Here is a 20,186-nt window from a genome sequence, read left to right on the forward strand (position 1 = left end):
TGTGATAATTGTGGGGGATTTTGACTATATTTTAGGTATCGATGTTTTGACTTCTTATCGAGCTACTGTGAATTGTTATCAAAATATTGTTCAGTTTCGTCCGGTTGAGGGAGATAGTTGGTTTTTCTATGTTGAGGGAGCGCGACCCCTTATTCCTCTGGTATCAGCTCTGAAGACTTGTCAAGATTTAGAGATGGGTGGGGAAGGCTACCTTATCTATACTAGGGGTGCAAACAAACCGAATCGAGCCGAATAATGGTAAAATTTTAAGGTTCGAATTCGGCTTGATAAGAGTATATTCGAGCTCAATTCAAAGTTCGATAATTTCAAATATTTTGGCTCGAGTTCGGCTCGAAATGAAGTTCGAGTTCGAGTTCGGTTCGAAATATTCGAACTTATTCGTGAACTATTCGGATATTATGGTTCGTAAGCTCGAAATGTATATATATTATTATATAATTATATTATATTAATTAAATATTAAGGCTCGCGATCTATTCGCGAACTATCGAACATAGTAATTTCGGCTCAAGCTCGGCTCGAAAAAAAGTTCAAACATGTTCGAATTCGGCTCGAGTTTGATAAGCTCGAATACGAATCAAATATTTATCAAGCGGGATCGTATAGCTCACGAACATGTTCAGTTCGTTTGCACCCCTAATCTATATGATTGATACATCCACGAGTAGCAGGTCTTTTGAGGAGTTACTAGTAGTTTGCGAGTACTCAAATGCCTTTTCGGATGAGATTCTAGGGTTTCCTTCAGTTCGGGATCGAGCTTGTGCCAGGGATGACACCGATTTCTCGTACATCTTATAGTCTAGCACCAGTAGAGATGAGAGATTTGCAGCAGTAGTTGCAGGATTTGTTGGATAAGGGATATATCCGACCGATCGTTTCACCTTGCGGAGCACCAGTACTTTTCGTCAAGAAGAAGGCTGGTTCTATGTGTCTCTAAAGTTTCTACAGGCAGTTGAACCAAGCGACAGTTAAGAACAAGTCCTTTGCCACGGATTGATGATTTGTTCAAACAACTTCAGGGTACCTCTGTGTATTCCAAGACGATCTGAGGTCAGGGTATCATCAATTGCGTGTTCGAGATGTAGATATTTCGAAGACATCATTTCATACCACGTATGGTCATTACGAGTTTTTAGTATTGCCTTTTGGATTGACGAACACACCTGCATTGTTCATGGATTTTATGAACAGATTTTTCTACAAATATCTGGACAGGTTTGTAGTTGTTTTTACTGACGACATTTTTCGTCTACTCTTGTAGTATAGATGATCATGCGCAACACTTGAGGCTTGTACTACAGATTCTCCGTGAGAAGCAGTTATATGCCAAGTTCAATAACTGCGATTTCTGTATTGACAGAGTGGTAGGAGGGTATATCAGTGGACCCGAGTAAGACTGAAGCTATATTGAATTGATCGCGTCCTACAACAACTTTAGAGATTCGTAGCTTTTTGGGTTTAACAGGGAATTACCGTCTATCTATTGAGAATTTCTCACATATTTCTATACCATTAACATAGCTGACGATTAAGGATGTTCCTTTTTTCTGGTCGAGCAAGTGTGAGCAGAGCTTCAACTTACTACCACGCATGTTATTGCGTTACCATATGGACCCGGAGGCTATGTTGTTTCCACCGATGCATCTCTTCAAGGGTTGGTTTGTGTATTGACACAAAGTGGGCATGTGATTGCCTATGCTTCTAGACAGTTGAAAACTCACAAACGGAACTACCCGGTACATGATCTAGATTTTGCAGTGATCGTGTTTGTACTGAATATTTGGCGCCATTATCTATATGGATAGCGGTTCGAGATCTTTTCAGACCAAAATAATCTGAATTATTTGTTCACTCAGGCAGAGTTGAACATGTGACAGCGTTGTTGGATGGATCTTCTTAAGGACTATGATTGGTACTGCGAATCCAGTGGAAGACGCACTTAGCCGCAAGGTGTGTATTAGTGCTCTCCGCACTAGTTCAGTGGTTATTATAGTTTAGGAGTGTTGTTCTTTGGACTTCATATTCCCGAACAAGAAAGGAAAACAGGCGATCCGAGTGTTTTCAGTGCTAGCTGAGCCATCTTTGTTTTCCCATATCCGAAAAGTGCAGTTCTTTGATCCGAAGACTCAAAAGTTAACGACACTTGCTTAGGGAGACAACAGATCCGGTTTTCATTTTTAGACAGACGGATTGTTGTGTTTTTTTGGTAGAGTGGTGGTACCTGACAGTTCGACCTTGCGAGATGAGATTATTATCAAGCTCATCGTAGTAGATTTACCGTGAATCCAGGCAGTGCCAAGATGTATAAGGATCTACGTACAAGATTCTGGTGGAAATGTATGAAGCATAGTGTTTACCTGTTAATCTCTAGATGTCCCTTTTGTCAGCAAGTCAAGGCTGAGCATCGACGAACAGGTGGTCTGATTCAAGGCTTGGAGATTTTGGAATATAGTTTGGAGTATGTGATGATGGACTTTGTCACCCACTTGACAATGTCCTCCAGGCAGTGTGATGCTATTTGGGTTGTTGTGGAAATGATGTACAAATATGCTCATTTTCTTTCGTATAACCGTGAGTTCACTTTTATTTTGTGGCATGCATGTTCTATGTTTTCATGGTTTTTATGGCATTACTTATGTGCATTTATTATGTCACGATTATTATGTTGCATGTATTATCACGTTGAGCCTACACCTTGATATTACATGTAGAGGGGTTGCTAATCCCCGAGGTTTTTGGGGATGGATGTCATGGATTTGGGTCCGGATATTCCACTTATTTCTTATGGTATTGGAGTACCTCCTGATGCGGTGGCCCAGTGTACTACATACCATGACTCCATTTGTTGAGCAAGAATTTCCATGATAGGTTTTCAGTACTCGTTCATTTGCATTTAGCATTCATCGCATGTGTATACTCATATTTTCGTAATGAGCGTTGTTAGCTCACGTCCTCAGATTTTGTTCTGGACACCCCATTCTGCGGGACATGACTTAGGTTGAACGGACCGGGAGGTAGCTGTCATTGAGCAGCAGTAAGGTGGATTGTACTATACTAGGTTTCCCTTTGTGGAGTTTAGATTTATCTTCAATTGGGTTGTATAACAATTATCAGTAGTCTATGAGAATGTTTTTTAATAAATAGACTACAGTTATTTTGTACCGTAGTCTATGTGCATTTTTTTATTAAATAGACTACGGTTTTTTTGTACCATAGTCTATGAGCATTTTTTTTATATCAATAGACTATGGTTATTCTGTACCATAGTCTATGAGCGGTTTTTAAATAAAAATTTTAATCTTTATTTGGTGAAGTAATAGGTTATCGGTTTACAATTCTCTATTTTCATTTCCTCCATTGTTTCGTGCCTTCGTCTCGCCTCACCCTTTCTCTCGATCTCAAGTTCAAATCCATTTAGGGCTTTCCCATTCTCTCCCCTGCAGATCGATGTTCGTGGGCTGCCATCACTTCCTCCTGGTCAAGGGCTTCCCCATTCTCACCATTAATTTGTGTAAGAATCTTTATTTCCACATTCTTTCCATTACCGATTTGGAGATGGCCAAGTTCAACGAAGTGCAGAAGCACCGCCGCTCCACCGTCGCTCAGTGGAAGAGGAAGCCTCAACTTTTTTTTCCTATTTTTTGTTTCTTGTTTTTCCTCTTATCCACTTTAAATATATGCTCTTTGATGCAGTTATGGAAATTCCATTTTGTACCAAATTGGTTGAAATATAAATTTTGATGCTTCATGAGAAAGTCTACTGATTAAAGAAGTGTTGTTTGTTGTATAAGAACAATTAATCTTGTTGGGTTTCATTCTCGGAGTTCTGAATAAGGGTTGGCTGGATTTTGTCATTTTCCTAAAATTTCAGAGTATTTAAGTGACTTGGTATTCTAGACTAATTCCTTGTTGGCAGGGAAAGAGTTGGAACTTTAGGTGTCATGTGTGTTGTGTCTTATATTGGAATTTTAAAATAATAGTCCAACGAACTGTTGAAAAATCTGATACCAAAGGTCCTTAATTCACTTTTTCTTCTTTTTATCTATGTAGTGCACCCCGTTTCTTGAATTTCATGGTCTGAGTTGGCTTTGGAACTAAGACACATCAAATCTCTTGATTTGGTTAAATCTGTAGAAAGTAGCTTAAAGAATTTCTTTTCTTGAGAACTTACCCTGCCAAATCATGTTATTCTGAATTTCACCTCCATATTTGCTTTACTTGGACTCACTTATTTCTTTGTCATTGGAAGGAGGTGGGTATGTTTCGAACCTTGTTTTTCTAGTTTGTTTCGAACCTGTTCCGGAGAGTTTTCCAACAAAGTTCATCTGATTACCAGTTCAACTTACTTTAAATTCGAGTTGGGACATATTTCAAGATCGATACCAGCCCTAGTTCAAATTTCCAGATTCGTTTTTGATCTTGTACAGGTTTCCCGAGTATGAGATTTTATCCTTTAGATTTTAATTTAATTTCATCACATTAGTCGCAATCATGTGTAGGTATTCATTATTTTTGGTCGATTTTTTGGGTGCATAATTTTCATATGGGTTTTGTTATATTATATGTTGCATCCTGCAAGGATAGGGGATCCAATCTTAGAGTTCATTTCAAGTTACATTACATTTTAATTTTATTCAATGAAAGAAATCTCTTTATTAAGGTAATTTCAATTTGATCTTGTTGGATAATTCTTTAATTTTGAGGCCTATATTTTGTTTCCTTATATGATTTATGTGCCTCAAGAATCTGGAGATTTTAACTCTGGGTAAAGGCTAGTTAGGCGAGACTTTTTCCCTAGCCCTAACAGATTGCCACATGTTGAGGAGTTTGACTGTCAATGATACTAATTTGGGTAATGGTATTCAGTAAATACTCCTTTTATCATGATAAGTTGCTCGATCTTCACATAGTGAAATGCCGCGTGCTTCGTGTTTTCATCAGGTGATTAAGCAGCGAAAAAAAATTTAAATTTTAATCGATATTTTCTATATTATGAACCATGTTTCTTTTCAGGTGCCCCCTACTCGAAACCTTGTCTCTGAAACTCAGTAGTATGCCACAGGTTGTTCTCAATTGTCCCTTCTTACGCCAACTTGATATAGCTTCTTGTCACAAGCTCTCAGATGCTGCAATTCGTTATGCTGTAACATCATGCCCGCTCTTGGATTCCCTAGATATGTCTAATTGTTCATCTGTCAGTGATGAGACAATACTAGAAATATCTAGGTCTTGTGGGAATCTCCACATTCTTGATGCTTCATACTGCCCAAACATCTCGTTAGAAGTAATATATTTTTTAAAATTTTGTTTATCTATGTTATGTTTTTTCATATATTTGTTTTCTAACATTGTGATTTTTCCTGGAATTTTGTAATACTGACGATGTTAACAGTTCTTAAGCTTCGTAGCTGTGAAGGTGTAACATCAGCTTCGTAAAGCTCACATATTTGACAATGCATCAAGTTTGGGTGGTAAGCCAAATATTTGTTAAAAATTAACTAACAGTTTGTTTTCTTCTTCCTCGCCTATGTGATGCATTTTCTTCTTCCTCGCCTTTGTTAAAAATAATTGTTTAACGCATTATTTGGCAGTCGGATATGAAACTGAAGAAATTCTTGAATAAAAGTGTCTCTTGAAAGTTAGAATATTCTTATGTATTTCAATTTTGAGATGCGTAAAAATATTAAGACTTCACTGTATGTCTCTCTCTTTGGCTTCATACATAAAAGTGTCAATTGACACTGCTTTGTGTCCCTAACACTATTGAACTTGCAGAATAATGGAAAATACAAAACTTCAATTAAGGACAGCTCCCAGTTTCTCTATTTAGCCACCCCCAGTTACAGACCATGTGAGTAAACTCTAACGTTCCTATTATGTTGTGCATCATAAAACATTAACAATAAGAGGGGACTAAAAGCCAGACTGGTTCATATATTACTCGGTCAATCACGATCATGTATATATATGGTATTGTGTGTAGGAATGTCTTCTGATTCCTAACGAAAATCATGGTTTTGTTATCTATCCTACTTGATTGGTTGCTTTGGAATTCTAATTTTTATGCAGCTGTAACGCCCCGAATTTATCTTAATTGAGATATTTGAGATAATCAGAGTTTGCAGAATTCAAGAGGCGACTTATTATTGATCAGGGTCTATTTTGCAATTTTTGGAAATTTTAGGGACTAAAATGCAATATGGAGTTTGTTAGATATTTATAACTTGGTTTGACTTCTTCTTCACTCCTTCTCCTCCCTCATCTTTCCTCCTCCACCATTGAAGATGCCCCATTGCACTTTCAAGCTTTCAGATTTCAGTTTTCGGTCGATCCGCCCGTTAGAAATTATTTCTGAAGGCAGATTAGCGATCACAGCAGCGAGAGGTTCGTTCTATTGTAAGTTTTTCTTCGATCATCTAGACTTCTATTTTCGGATGTTGTTAAAATTGATTGAGTTTCGGTTATGTTGTTCTTGAATGAGTTCTTATCGTTTATTTTCAGTCGATTTTGAAATAGAGCGTCGTTCGGAATTGTTATGATTTTCAGAAGTATAATTCAAAAATGGAGATTTTTAAATGTGTTGGGTTTGAGTTGTTTTTTATGTTTTAGCATTGAATTGAGTTGTTTGCAATGTTGTACTGTTGTATGTGTTTCTGGTTTGATCAGTTTATAGTCGTTATGCCGCCGATTTGAGATTTGGGATTTTGAATCGTTTTGAGTTGTTAAACTTGGACATTTGGGTTGTTCGTCGTTATTAATCATCTTTTGTCTCCGTACAGATTCGTTTGAATTCTATCGAGCCCAGAGTTAGCAGAAATCAATCGTCGAAGAGTTAGACGAAGAGCGGTAAAGAGTTTACCTTGAGCGTTTGTTGTTGTTTTAGGTTGTATAGATTTTAATATAACCTTTTATTGTAGCTTGTCTAAAGTTGGAGCTACTCGAATCGAAAGGTACAAGCAGACATCGTTTTAGCGGGATAGCACAATCAAGACAGTTGGTTCTTGAGTTTCCCTTAAATCACATACTTGCATCAATACTTGTTCTAGAATGGGAAACTTGTATTTTGTGTTTGAACTCTTGTTATTGAATTATGGTTTAATGCATTTTGTTTTCTTTATGCATTCATCTTGAGCCAAAATCCTTGATTTCAGCGGGCAGAACGACCCTTTTATGTTAGACGTTTTGGGGGCTTTAAGCGAGTGGCCTAGGCCTAGAGGTTCACCTAGTGTCAACATACTCCTTATAGTTGCACCAAAGTCTAGAGGATGGAGATATGTGGCACCACCTCGATCGGGAGAGTCGGTGAGTTGTTTACGTGATCTCATCCTTGGGATCCCAAAAGAAGAGCAGCAATTCCTTGATTATCAGAGTGATATCCCTGTTTTAAAGACATTCATTTCATTCGTATTAACATTGATATTGTTATCTGTATATCATGATATTGATATATTATTTGCATTGCATGTTATGTTGCTTTTACTGGGAATATCATTCTCACCGGAGTTATCCAGTTGCTGCTTTGTTTTGTATGTGTACTTGGCAATAGGTGGGGCATGATCAAGTCAGAGGAGGCTTGATTAGCTTCGAGGTCAAGGGATAGAAGTGAGACTCGGTTTAGAAGTCGAATCAGCATGTCAATCTAGTTTATATTTCAAAGCATGTTTAGAACTCGAACTTTTCTAATGTTTGTAATATCTAATATTCGAATAACGTGGATTGATTGTTGTACCGTTTATGCGAGCATTGATGTTTGTATGTTGTTGTTACATGTTTATTGTACCTCATTATGTATTGAATGAACTTTTGGAGTAGATTTGGTCTGTTGAATTTTTGGAATTTCTGGTTCAGAGCTGGTGTAAGGCCCTGAAATTAATTATTTCGTGATTAGCAGAGTTGATTATTATTTATTTTGGAGATTAATTGAGTCGGAATTGAATCGATTTAATTTTGATGTTTCAGGGGCTGAATCGCAATATTGGAGGGTTGGACTTAGTCAAAGCATGGGAATATTATTATTATTATTGTTTGCATCTCTCTCTCTCCCCCCCCCCCCCATTCCTCTTCCCCTCCATCTCGCCTAAAAGCCGAGAAAGCCATGGAAATGGTTCCAAGCTCTTGCTCCGTCCGATTCGCACGATCCGACCGTCAGATTTCTGATTCGAGTTGAGATTCACGATAACCGCAACTAGGGCTTCGTTTTGACGTAAGTTTTGCTACGATCCATGAACTTTGAATTTTGTCGGGTAGTCAGAATTTGATAATTTTTGGGTATGTTGTTCTTGAGCTAGCATAGACCGTGTATTCGAAGTCGGTTTGGAAAAAGAACGAAGTTTGGATTTTATATGATTTTTGGAGTATAATTTCGAAAATGGGTTTTGTGATTATGATTGGATTTGGTTGTTTTTTATGGATTGGAAGATGATATGAGTTGTTTAGAGTTGGGTTGAGTTGTTTTGTTGATGATAATTGAGTTGATATTTTTTGGTTTGACCGTTTATAGTCGTTATGCCGTCGAAATCAAGTTTTGGATTATCGGTTGTATTGTTTCGGTTTGATTCCTGGGTTTTGCTTGAGTTAATGAATTGATATCGAATCCGTATGTTCTACATTTCAGAGTTTGATTGAAAGATTCGGGTTTGGAACGAACTTGGGAGTTTGAACCGATTCTAGAGTTGAAGACGGTATAGTATTGAACTTCTTGTATTGATTCGTTTTGATTCGATTCGATATTGATTGAGTTCGTTTTTATTTTCAGATTTGAATCCTCGACGAACTTAAAAAGGAAAAAGATGACATTGAATTGAATGGGTTTGAATACTTGAGTTCGATTGATTCTCGAGCCCCGAAAATCACATACTGCATGTTTAATTGTTGGTGTGAACTTGCTTGATTTATCTGTTTGCACTTGCATTCATATTGAGCCGAATATTCGATTCGTTTTGAAATTAGACGATTTAGGGATCTATATTGAAGTTGCCTTGGATTTTGAGTTTTTCCAAGTGCTAGAATACTTCTTATAGTTGCTCTGAAGTCTAGGGGTTGAGTTGTATGACATCCACCCCGAATGGGAGTGTCGGTGGGTTGTTCGTAATAACTTGACTCCGAGATCCCAACTGACTACCGATTGATATTTTGATTATCTGATTTGATAATCCCGAGTTTTGAAATCATGCATACATCCACTCTCTTTTGATTTGTTATTGATTGATACATTTCGATGTGAGATGTTTAATTCATTTTGTATGCCTGTCTCTTTTACTTAGAAATTTTATTTTAATCGGGTTATTCGGCTGTTGTTTTTGTTTGTATGTGTACTTGACAACAGGAGGATCATGAGCCGGACCAAGTCATCTGGGTTAGCTCGGGGTGAGAATGATAGAAGTGAGACGCCGTGTCGTAGAGTCGTGTCTTTTGAACTTGGATATTTTGATTAGTCGATTGATTGATATCATCGAACTTAGACTGTATTCGGCTTGTATTGTATTGTATATGCATGTGGAGTTGTAGTGCATATTTATATTTTGAAGTATTGAATGGCTTGAATGGAGTTGGTTACCCTTAATTTCTGTTCTGTTGTTTTCTGGGGGCGCGCTGGATCCCACGAGTTCGTAGGATCGAGCGCGGCCTGTTCTTTGTTGAGGCAGAAACCTTGCGTTTTTTAGTGTGCTCGATCCTATGAGTTCTTAGGATCGAGCGCAGCCCTTGAAATTTTCGGGCAGCACCTAGAGCATTTGTGGTGCGCTCGATCCTACGAACTCGTAGGATCGAGCGCGGCACTATTCTTCCGAAAAAAAAAAATTTCCTTTTCTTTTGGCTTTTGATTAGTGATGCTTAATTATTGTTTAGTCCCAGATTAGAAAATTAGTAAACGGGGTCTCTCATTAAGTGGTATCAGAGCGATAAGATTCTTGGAATTAAACTAGAGGAGCGGGGTAGATCAAGTCCGCATGAATTGAATTCTCGCATGTGATTGATTTATTTAAAAGATTATTTAAATGCGTGCGAGCATGCTTTATTGATTCTGGAATTAATTGAATTACATGAGTTGTGATTTAATTTATAAAGCATGAATTACGTGATATAAATCTGTACTTTTGCTATCATCTGTCCTCGAATATCCTTGAGATTCATGAATACTCAGAGCAGAGTTTTGGACACCGAGGTTATGAGATTGAGATTGTGATTGAGATATTGTGTCCTAACCCTTTGATATCAGATGGCACCTCGACGATCTGTGCGAAGGAATCAAGCACCTTTGGTACCTTCTTCTACTGAGAATCCGCAGCCAGTAGTAACTCCTCCGAATGATCAGGGTAATACTAGAGTGGATCAGTTTGATGCAACCGCAACCCCTATGGAAACTCTATTGAAGAGATTTTGATTTTTCCGACCGCCTACCTTGACGGGTATCGAGAACTCCATTGACTGTTAAAGTTGGCTAGATGACATTGATCAGCTCTTTTATTCCCTCGACTATACCGATAACCGCAGAATCAGGTTAGTCATTCATCAACTTCAGGGTGTTGTTAAGAATTGGTGGAACACAACCAAGAGGGCGAATGAGAATTGAGGCACCGCTGTCACTTGGAGTTTATTCAAGACTAAGTTCTATAAGAGATTCTTCCCTGTGTCGTACCGAAAGGAAAAGGGTGCCGATTTTGCGAACTTAAAGCAAGGGAAATTGAGCATAGAGGATTATGTGAGCAAATTTGACAGTCTCTTGAAGTTCGCACCTCACGTCGCAAACAACGAAGAGTCCAAAGCCGATCATTTCATCAACGGATTGAATCCTGAGATTTTCACTTTGGTCAATACCGGGAGACCAAAAAACTTCGCAGATGCTATGGATCAGGCAAAGGGAGCCAAAGCTGGACATTTGATGCAGCAAGGAAATCAGTTAGCTCCTCAGCAGCAGAAGCAGAGATCTTTTCAGTCTCAGCCTGTTCAGTTTCAGCCACAGCAGCAGTCTCAGTATCAGTACCAACCTTCTCAGCAATCGAATCAGTCTCCGAGGGTTGAGGGAGGTAACAGTGGCAGAAACAGATGAGATCAGTATAAATCAAAAGGGAAGCAGTTTAAGAAGTCTGGGAGCAGTTCATCGAGTTCCAGTGGCTCTAGACAGTTCAGTTCTGGGAAGAATTCAGGGTTTTCAGGAGCATCGTGCAGTAAATGTGGAGGCCGTCACCAAAGTGATCAATGTCGAGGCGTGTTTGGTAGTTGTAATATCTGCCAGCAGCCAGGTCAATTTGCTAGAGTCTATCCTCAGCGGGGATCCGATAGAGCTCAGAGCGGCATTTTTTCTCGACCGCCAGCTCAGCCCGAGAGATCAGCTTCTGCAGTCCATTCTTTTCAGCCCCAACAGCAGTCTCATCGGGGAGGTAATCATAATCAGAACCAACCTCCTCGACAGTATGTGAGGGTGTTTTCATTGACAGAGGATCAAGCCAATGCAGCTCCGAATGATGTGATAGCAGGTAACTGTTCGATTTTTGGTTATCCTGCGTATGTTTTGATTGATACGGGTGCTTCTCACTGTTTTATTTCTAAAAGATTTGTCGTGATGCATGATTTGATTGCTGAGCCATTATCTGATGTCGTTTCTATTACTTCACCTTTGGGTGGGGAAACTGGTTCGGTGAGATTGGTCCGTAATTGTGTGTTAGAATCCGAGGGGAATTCGATTGAGATTAACTGCATTGTACTTGGATTATCTGATTTTGACTATATCGTCGGGATTGATGCTCTGACCAAGTATAGGGCGACAGTAGATTGCTTTCAGAAAGTGGTCCGATTCAGACCTGAGATGGCAGACGAGTGGAAGTTTTTTGGTAAAGTTTCTCGATCCAGAATTCCTTTTATTTTTGTGTTATCCATGGCCCGTTTACTTCAGAGAGGGGCAGAGGGATTCCTGATTTATACAGTGGATGTCCAGAGGTCTAGCCCTGAGTTGACTGAGATACCGGTGGTTAGCGAGTTTCCTGATGTATTTCCAGACGAGATTCCTGGTTTGCCGCCTATTCGAGAGATCGAATTTAACATTGAACTTGCACCAGGTACTCAGCCTATTTCGAAAGCGCCTTACCGTATGGCTCCGTTATAATTGAAAGAGTTGAAGGAGCAGTTAGAGGATTTGATTGCCAAGGGATACATCCGACCTAGCATATCACCTTAGGGTGCTCCAGTGCTTTTTGTGAGGAAAAAAGACGGTTCTATGAGACTTTGCATCGACTATCGCAAGTTGAATCAAGAGACGGTCAAGAACAAGTATCCTCTACCTAGGATTGATGATCTTTTTGATCAACTGCAGGGTTCTTCAGTGTATTCAAAGATAGATCTGAGATCAGGGTATCACCAGCAGAGAGTTCGCGACGAGGATGTGCCTAAGACAGCCTTAAGAACCAGATATGGACATTTCTAGTTTATAGTCATGCCGTTCGATTTGACCAATGCTCCAGCAATTTTTATGGATCTGATTAATCGTATCTTTCAGCGGTATTTGGATGAGTTTGTCATTATCTTCATTAACGATATTCTGATATATTCGAAGAACCGTTCAGATCATGCAGAGCATTTGAGGATTGTATTGCAGATTTTGCGAGCCGAACAGTTGTATGCTAAGCTATCTAAGTGCGAGTTCTGGTTGGACCGAGTTGTTTTTCTAGCCACATTATATCGGGAGATGGAACTTCTGTTGACCCCAGTAAGATCGAGGCAGTCATGAATTGGCCGAGACCGACATCAGTGCCAGAAATCCGAAGCTTTATGGGTTTAGCGGGTTATTATCGCTGATTTATCGAGGGTTTCTCTTCCATTGCAAAGCCGATTATTCAGTTGACCCAGAAGAATGCACTGTTTGTTTGGTCCGAGGAATTCAAGGCCAGTTTTATTGAGTTGTAGAAGAGATTGACCAGCGCTTCGATCTTATCTATTCCATCAGGTACGGGAGGTTTTTCCGTTTACTGTGATGCTTCTTACCGTGGTCTTGGATGCATTCTTATGCAGAGGAAGCACGTCATAGCTTATGCTTCGAGGCAGCTGAAGCCACACGAGACTCGTTATCCTATCCATGATCTTGAGCTTGCCGCAATCGTTTTTTCTTTGAAGACTTGGCGCTATTACTTTTATGGTGAGTCGTTTGAGATATTTTCAAACCACAAGAGCCTAAAGTACTTGTTTTCCCAGTCCGAGCTGAATATGAGACAGAGGAGATAGATGGATTTGCTTAAGGACTTTGACTGTGAGATCAAGTATTATCCTGGAAAGTTGAATGCAGCTGCAGAGGCTCTTAGTCGGAAGCTTTGTTCCTTATCTCTTGCTACGATTGGTGTCTCTCAGTTGATTGAAGACTGTTGTACTTCTGGTTTGGAGTTTGAGACCGATAGAAGATCCATCAGAGTCTTTGTTATTCAGGCCGAGCCAGAGTTGTTTCAGTTGATCCGAGAGGCCCCGAGATCTAATCTGAGCAGTCTGAGTTCGATAGAGAGGGTCAGATCAGGTCACCAATCAGAGTTTTAGGTCAGGTATGATGTGTTATTCGTGAATAACCGTATTGTGGTGCCCGATGTTTCTGAATTAAGACAGCATATTCTTCGAGAGGCGCATTGCAGCTTAAGAAGTCTGGGAGCAGTTCATCGAGTTCTAGTGGCTCTAGACAGTTCAGTTCTGGGCAGAATTCAGGGTTTTCAAGAGCATCGTCCAGTAAATGTGGAGGCCGTCGCCAAAGTGATCAGTTTCAAGGCGTGTTTGGTAGTTGTAATATCTGCTAGCAGCCGGGTCAATTTGCTAGAGTCTGTCCTCAGCGGGGATCCGATAGAGCTCAGAGCGGCAGTTCTTCTCGATCGCCAGCTCAGCCCGAGAGATCAGCTTCTGCAGTCCATTCTTTTCAGCCCTAGCAGCAGTCTCGTCAGGGAGGTAATCATAATCAGAACCAACCTCCTCGACAGCAGGTGAGGGTGTTTGCTTTGACAGAGGATCAAGCCAATGCAGCTCCGAATGATGTGATAGCAGGTAACTGTTCGATTTTTTGTTATCCTGCGTATGTTTTGATTGATACGGGTGCTTCTCACCGTTTTATTTCTGAAAGATTTGTCGTGTTGCATGATTTTATTGCTGAGCCATTATCTGATGTCGTTTCTATTACTTCACCTTTGGGTGGAAAAACTGGTTCGATGAGATTGGTCCGTAATTGTGTGTTAGAATCCGAGGGGAATTCGATTGAGATTAACTGCATTGTACTTGGATTATCTGATTTTGACTGTATCATTGGGATTGATGCTCTGACCATGTATAGTGCGACAGTAGATTGCTTTCAAAAAGTGGTCCGATTCAGACCTGAGATGGCAGGCGAGTTGAAGTTTTTTGGTAAAGGTTCTCGATCCAGAATTCCTTTTATTTTTGTGTTATCCATGGCCCGTTTACTTCAGAGAGGGGCAGAGGGATTCCTGATTTATACAGTGGATGTCCAGAGGTCTAGCCCTGAGTTGTCTGAGATACCGGTGGTTAGCGAGTTTCCTGATGTATTTCTAGACGAGATTCCTGGTTTGTCTCCTATTCGAGAGATCAAATTTAACATTGAACTTGCAACAGGTACTCAGCCTATTTCGAAAGCGCCTTACCGTATGGCTCCGTTAGAATTGAAAGAGTTGAAGGAGCAGTTAGAGGATTTGATTGCCAAGGGATACATCCGACCTAGCATATCGCCTTGGGGTGCTCCAGTGCTTTTTGTGAGGAATAAAGACGGTTCTATGCAACTCTGCATCGACTATCGCCAGTTGAATCAAGAGACAATCAAGAACAAATATCCTCTACCTAGGATTGATGATCTTTTTGATCAACTGCAGGGTTCTTCAGTGTATTCAAAGATAGATCTGAGATCAGCGTATCACCAGCTGAGAGTTCGCGATGAGGATGTGTCTAAGACAGCCTTAAGAACCAGATATGGGCATTTCGAGTTTATAGTCATGCCGTTTGGTTTGACCAATGCTCCAGCAGTTTTTATGGATCTGATGAATCGTATCTTTCAGCGGTATTTGGATGAGTTTGTCATTATCTTCATTGACGATATTCTGATCTATTCGAAGAACCGTTCAGATCATGCAGAGCATTTGAGGAGTGTATTGCAGATTTTGCGAGCCGAACAGTTGTATGCTAAGCTATCTAAGTGTGAGTTCTTGTTGGACCGAGTTCTTTTTCTAGGCCACATTATATCGGAAGATGGAATTTCTGTAGACCCCAGTAAAATCGAGGCAGTCATGAATTGGCCAAGACCGACATTAGTGCCAGAAATCCGAAGCTTTATGGGTTTAGCGGGTTATTATCGCTGATTTATCGAGGGTTTCTCTTCCATTGCAAAGCCGATTACCCAGTTGACCCAGAAGAATGCACCGTTTGTTTGGTCCGAGGAATGCGAGGCCAGTTTTATTGAGTTGAAGAAGAGATTGACCAGCGCTCTTATCCTATCTATTCCATCAGGTACGGGAGGTTTTTCCGTTTACTGTGATGCTTCTCACCGTGGTCTTGGATGCATTCTTATGCAGAGGAAGCACGTCATAGTTTATGCTTCGAGGCAGCTGAAGCCACACGAGACTCGTTATCCTATCCATGATCTTGAGCTTGCCGCAATCGTTTTTGCTTTGAAGACCTGGCGATATTACCTTTATGGTGAGTCGTTTGAGATATTTTCTGACCACAAGAGCCTAAAGTACTTGTTTTCCCTGTCCGAGCTGAATATGAGATAGAGGAGATGGATGGATTTGCTTAAGGACTTTGACTGTGAGATCAAGTATTATCCTGGAAATTCGAATGCAGCTGCAGACGCTCTTAGTCGGAAGCTTTGTTCCTTATCTCTTGCTACGATTGGTGTCTCTCATTTGATTGAAGACTGTTGTACTTCTGGTTTGGAGTTTGAGACCGATAGGAGATACATCAGAGTTTTTGTGATTCAGGCCGAGCCAAAGTTGTTTCAGCTGATCCGAGAGGCACAGAGATCTGATCCGAGCAGTCTGAGTTTGATAGAGAGGGTCAGATCAGGTCACCAGTCAGAGTTTCAGGTCAGGGATGATGTGTTATTCGTGAATAACCATATTGTGGTGCCCGATTTTTTTGAATTGAGACAGCGTATTCTTCGAGAGGCGCATTGCAGTCGGTTCAATTTTCATCCTGGAGGCCGGAAGATGTATAACAACTTGAAGACTCAGTTCTTGTGAAAACAGTTGAAGGGAGACGTCACGAGGTTTGTGTCTCGTTGTCTCAATTGTCAACAGGTGAAAGCCAAGAGGAAGAAACCAGGTGGATTATTGCACAGTTTTCCTATCCCGAAATGGAAATGGGATCACATCTCGATGGATTTCGTCATGAAACTACCGCGTTCAGTCAGAGGTTGTGATGCGATTTGGGTAGTGATTGACCGGTTGACGAAATCTGCTTGTTTCATTCCATACCGTATGACATACCGTCACGATCAGATGGCCGAGTTGTATATCAGAGAGGTTGTGAGATTGCACGGCGTGCCGAAGTGGATAGTATCAGACAGAGATTCAAGATTCACTTCTCATTTTTGGCACAGTTTACAGGAGGCATTGGGTACTCGTTTTCACTTGAGCACAGCGTATCACCCTCAGACCCACGGTCAATCCGAGCGTACGATCTAGACTTTGGAGGATATGCTTAGAGAAGTAGTGCTTGATTTTGGATCCGATTGGCAGGATTCTTTGCCTCTAGTGGAATTTTCGTACAATAACAGCTTCCAAGCGAGTATTGGAATGGCACCTTTCGAAGCGTTGTACGGGAAGAAGTGCAGATCTCCGTTATTTTGGGATGAGATTTCAGAATCACCTGAGTTGCGCACAGATATGATTCGTGACATGGCAGAGCAAGTGAAATTGATTCGAATCAGAATGAAGACAGCCCAAGACAGACAGGCCAAGTATGCTAATGTCAGACGCAGACCACTGTGTTTTGATCAGGGAGACCGAGTGTTTCTGAAGATTTCTCCGTTCCGAGGTACTGTCAGATTCGGGAAAAGTACTGTCAGATTCGGGAAAAGAGGGAAGTTGTCGCCGAGATTAATTGGTCCGTATGAGATTTTGGAGAAGATAGGTGATCTTGCCTATAGGATTGCTCTTCCTCCGTCTCTTTCAGGCATCCACGATGTGTTTCATGTTTCGATGTTGCGGAAATATCATCTGGATCCGTTCCATGTTCTTCAGCCAGATGAGGCCGAACTCGATGAGACTCTGAGTTACTTCGAGAGACCGATTCAGATTCTTGAAAGGAAAGAGAAGCAACTCAGAAACAAGTCGATTCCGTTAGTGAAGATTCAGTGGAGTCGACACGGAGTTGAAGAAGCGACTTGGGAGACTGAATCGGATATGAGGCAGTGATTTTCAGAGTTGTTTGATTGAGGTGAGTTTTTCTTCAGTATGATTCTGTCTTGTTTCAATCTGTGATCTGTCAGATTTTGAAGACGAAATCGAATCTTAGAGGGAGAGAATTGTAAGGCCTTGAAATTAATTATTTCGTGATTAGCATAGTTGATTATTATTTATTTTGGAGATTAATTGAGCCGGGATTGAATCGATTTAATTTGGAATTTTCAGGGGCCGAATTGCAATATTGGAGGGTTGGACTTAGTCAAAGCATGGGATTATTATTATTATAATTGTTTGCATCTCTCTCTCCCCTCATTCCTCCTCCCCTCCATCTCGCCTAGAAGCCAAGAAAGCCATGGAAATGGTTCCAAGCTCTTGCTCCGTCTGATTTGCACGATCCGATCGTCAGATTTCCGATTCGAGTTGAGATTCACGATCACCGCAACGAGGGCTTCGTTTTAACGTAAGTTTTGCTACGATCCATGAACTTTGAATTTTGTCGGGTTGTCAAAATTTGATAATTTTCGGGTATGTTGTTCTTGAGCTAGAATAGCGGTGTATTCGAAGTCGGTTCGGAAAAAGAAAAGGCTTGGATTTTATATGATTTTTGAAGCATAATTTCGAAAATGGGTTTTGTGATTTTGATTGGATTTGGTTGTTTTTGATGGATTGGGAGATGATATGAGTAGTTTAGAGTTGGGTTGAGTTGTTTTGTTGATGATAATTGAGTTGAGATTTTTTGGTTTGACCGTTTATAGCCTTTATGCCATCGAAATCGAGTTTTGGATTATCGTTTGTATTATTTCGGTTTGATTCCCGGGTTTTACTTGAGTTGATGAATTGATATTGAATCCGTATGTTCTACATTTCAGAGTTTGATTGAAAGATTCGGGTTTGAAACGAACTTTGGAGTTTGAACCGATGCGAGAGTTGAAGACGGTATAGTATTGAACTTCTTGTATTGATTCATTTTGATTCAATTCGATATTGATTGAGTTCGTTGTTATTTTCAGATTTGAATCCTCGACGAACTTAAAAAGGTAAAAGACGACATTGAATTGAATGGGGTTGAATACTCGAGTTCGATTGATTCTCGAGCTCCGAAAATCACATACTGCATGTTTAATTGGTAGTGTGAACTTGATTGATTTATCTTTTTACACTTTCATTCATATTGAGCCGAATATTCGATTCGTTTTGAAATTAGATGATTTAGGGAGCTATATTGAAGTGGCCTTAGATTTTGAGTTTTTTCAAGTGCTAGAATACTTCTTATAGTTGCTCTGAAGTCTAGGGGTTGAGTTGTACGACATCCACCCCGAATGGGAGTGTCGATGGGTTGTTCGTAATAACTTGACTCCGGGATCCCAACTGACTACCGATTGATATTTCAATTATTTGATTTGATAATCCCGAGTTTTGAAATCATGCATACATCCACTCTCTTTTGATTTGTTATTGATTGATACATTCGATGTGAGATGTTTAATTGATTTTGTATATCTATCTCCTTTACTTAGAAATTATATTTCTAACCAGGTTATCCGGTTGTTGTTTTTGTTTGTATGTGTACTTGACAACAGGAGGATCAGGAGCCGGACCGAGTCGTCTGGGTTAGCTCGGGGTAAGAATGATAGAAGTGAGACGCCATGTCGTAGGGTCGTGTCTTTTGAACTTAGATATTTTGATTATTCGATTAATTGATATCATCGAACTTAGATTGTATTCGGCTTGTATTGTATTGTATATTCATGTGGAGTTGTAGTGCATATTTATATTTTGAAGTATTGAATGTCTTGAATGGAGTTGGTTAGCCTTAATTTCTGTTCTGTTGTTTTCTGGGCAGAGGGCGCGCTCGATCCCACGAGTTCGTAGGATCGAGTGCGGACTGTTCTTTGTTGAGGCAGAAACCTTGTGTTTTTGAGTGCGCTCGATCCTACGAGTTCATAGGATCAAGCGCAGCCCTTGAAATTTTTGGGCAGCACCTAGAGCATTTGTGGTGCGCTCGATCCTACGAACTCGTAGGATCGAGCGCGGTACTATTCATCCGGAAAAAAAAATTCCTTTTCTTTTGGCTTTTGATTAGTGATGCTTAATTATTGTTTAGTCCCAGATTAGACGATTAGTAAACGGGGTCTCACAGCTGGCCGCTCGATCGGTAGAGTTTAACCGATCAAGCGAGGAAACTGCAGTCTGTTCTCTGTTTCTGTAAAAGCTTGCCCGCTCAATCGGTTGAACCATACCGATCGAGCGGCGATGAATTTTACTTTCTGGCAGAAAGTTTTGAAAACTTGCTCGCTCGATCGGTGGAGTTCTATCGATCGAGCGAGGCACTGTTCATTTCAAAAAAAAAAAAATTTATTGCTTTTAATCTTGGATCTTGTATGCTTAATTACTATTTATTCCGAGATTATATGATTAGAACTGAGGACTCATAGCAGCTTTGAAGATGATTGATGATTGATTACATTTTATCAGTAGTTTATCTTAATTTTAATCGATGTGTCTCAACAGGTATCAATTCAAATATGGTGATGAGAGTGAAGTGAAGCTGCAAATCACATACGTTGATGACAAGTTCAGGCTTGGAAAGGGTTCCAAAGGTGTTCACTTCGTCTTTCAAAGACGCGAACCGCTCCCATGAAAACATAGGGATTCAAATTTAAATTTTTAAATTTTGAGTCATTTGTAATACTAAAATATTTTATCATAAATTCTATTTTCAAACTTGGTGTACTTTATAATATTGAATAATTATATATTAATTTTTTTATTATTTTTTTTATTTTATAGTTG

The sequence above is a fragment of the Henckelia pumila genome, chromosome 3 (assembly GCF_033568475.1).
Source record: "Henckelia pumila isolate YLH828 chromosome 3, ASM3356847v2, whole genome shotgun sequence".
NCBI lineage: Eukaryota > Viridiplantae > Streptophyta > Magnoliopsida > Lamiales > Gesneriaceae > Henckelia > Henckelia pumila.